Source organism: Bos taurus, chromosome 8 (genome assembly GCF_002263795.3).
Source record: "Bos taurus isolate L1 Dominette 01449 registration number 42190680 breed Hereford chromosome 8, ARS-UCD2.0, whole genome shotgun sequence".
NCBI lineage: Eukaryota > Metazoa > Chordata > Mammalia > Artiodactyla > Bovidae > Bos > Bos taurus.
Window position 1 is genome coordinate 66275781 of NC_037335.1, and position 2617 is coordinate 66278397.

General features: G+C 36.2%; 1 non-coding gene across 1 annotated transcript; it reads left to right on the forward strand.

The window, feature by feature from the left end:
* Positions 1-556: 556 nt before the first annotated feature.
* TRNAS-ACU (transfer RNA serine (anticodon ACU)) lies at positions 557-628 on the forward strand. Its single transcript has one exon. It is a non-coding gene; the product is annotated as a tRNA-Ser (tRNA).
* Positions 629-2617: the final 1989 nt, after the last annotated feature.

The window sequence follows — 2617 nt, forward strand, 5'->3', positions numbered from 1 at the left end:
TTCCACATCTCCTGCAAAATATACCTCTCAGATTCCAAATATGATAAAGAGTCTGAGCATATGGCTTGGTGTCAATAATTATCAAGAGTATCTTGAATAATAAACCTTTCTAAGCCAACCAATATGTCAGTCTTTCGACTGATATTATAATTTTTATCTATGTTGAGAAACGCATTCCTTTGAGGTCCATTGTCAATGGCACATATAGAAAGGATTAAAGGAGTTATTTCTTCCCTGACTGGAGAATAATGACCTGGCAGATACAGTCCCACGTAGACCAGTGAAGTAAGAGCTCTGCAATGACCATATTGAGTGTGAATAAGCGTTCTATTTTTTTTTTTCAAATGAAATATAGGCATTAATTCTTCAGGAATTGTCCTTGAAAAATAAATTTTAGTATATAAATATTCAGATTTATCTTTTGAGCTTCTTCATTATCCATTTAAGAATAATGATATCCATTCAATTTCAGTTGACTTGTAGAAAGTGGAAAGGAGGAAATTAAGGCTCATTTTCTCATATTTTAAGTTTTAGTTTTGTTGAGTACAGATGGACTTCCCTGGTGGCTCAGATGGTAAAGTGTCTGCCTACTATGTGGGAGACCCAGGTTCAATTCCTGGGTAGGGAAGATCCTCTGGAGAAGGAAATGGCCACATACTCCTGTATTCTTGCCTGGAAAATCCCATGGACAGAGGAGCCTGGTAGGCTACAGTCGAGCGACTTCATTTTCTTTCACTTTCACTTTTATTGAGTGCAGATATTTACTGAAAAAAATGGATAAGTGTCACGGGTTATTATATTTCTATCTTGAACCTATGTAACAGGAAAGCTAAAAAAGCAAAACCACCTATTTTGTGAACCAGTAATGAACAAGGGGAATTTGAAATTAAACACATAATACATTTATATTATACCATCAAAAATGAAATACTTAGATATGAATCTAACACAATATGTACAAAATCTATACTGAGGAAACTTTAAAATACAGATAAGTGAAAACAAAGGACTAAGTTAATGGAGAGATATTCCATGGATAGAAAAGCTCAATGTTGTCAAGATACCAGTTCTTCCAAACTTGATCTCTGGGCTCAGCAAAATTCTGGTCAAAATTCCAGCAATATGTTTAGTATACATTGATATGCTGATTCTCAAGTTTATATAGAAACCCAGAATAGCTAACACACTACTGAAGGAAGAGTATGGAGTAGGAAAACAATACTAGATTTAAAACTTACTATAAAGCTACAGTAATGATAGTGTGATATTGACTAAAAAACAAAAGATTGATCAATTGATGAAGTAGAGTAAAGAGCCCAAAGTATAATAGATCCACATAAATATAGTCAGCTAGGTCGATATAGGTTCATTGATTGTAGAAAATGTACCACCTAGGAGTAGGCTGTTGATAGTGGAGGCTTTGCATTTGTGAGGATGAGGGTATATAAGAATTCTCTGTACTTTCTGCTCAATTTTCTGTGACTTGAAACTGCTCTAAAAATATTCCATTAAAAAAAATCACATACATTTTTATTTCATTACACAAGAATGATCACAAAAGAAAACATAAGAAATAGTAATTCATGAAATATATTATCATTAGAGTAGTTAAAGCTTTGCAACAATAAAAACAGAATTATAATCATGAATATTATTTTTAAAATAAAAATATTAGATAAATAAGAATTAGGTGGTACTTAAATAAAAACAAGTCATTGAAAAAACAAGATGATAAAGTACATGGTTGTGCCTTATTTTACCTATTGGGTTTTCACCACCCTCAGATATGGCCTTCCATGACCCTGACTTACACAGAATCCACACATGGAGGGCAGTGGCCCATGGTTTAGCCTCCAGCACAATAACCTGCATCTGTGGAATCAGTAACCTGTAGACATTAACTCTGAAGAAATCACAGGAATTGGTTTCATGGATTTAAGAAGACATAAAATGGTTTATCTAATGTGTAACACGAACATGAAAATATCGACAAGAATAAAAATTACCTTTGACATATGAAAAGATGCTCAACATCACTAATTATTCAGTTTAGTTCAGTCACTCAGTCATGTCCGACTCTTTGCAACTCCATGAATCGCAGCACGCCAGGCCTCCCTGTCCATCACCAACTCCTGGAGTTTACCCAAACTCATGTCCATCGAGTTGGTGATGCCATCCAGCCATCTTATCCTCTGTTGTCCCTTTCTCCTCCTGCCCCCAATCCCTCCCAGCATCAGGGTCTTTTCCAATGAGTCAACTCTTCACATGAAGTGGCCGAAGTATTGGAGTTTGAGCTTTAGCATCAGTCCTTTCCATGAACACCCAGGACTGATCTCCTTTAGGATGGATTGGTTGGATCTCCTTGCAGTCCAAGGGACTCTTGAGAGTCTTCTCCAACGCCACAGTTCAAAAGCATTAATTCTTCGGCACTCAGCTTTCTTCACAGTCCAACTCTCACATCCATACATAACCACTGGAAAAACCATAGCCTTGACTAGATGGACCTTTGTTGGCAAAGTAATGTCTCTGCTTTTGAATATGCTGTCTAGGTTGGTCACAACTTTCCTTCCAAGGAGTAAGTGTCTTTTAATTTCATGGCTGCAATCACCATCTGCAG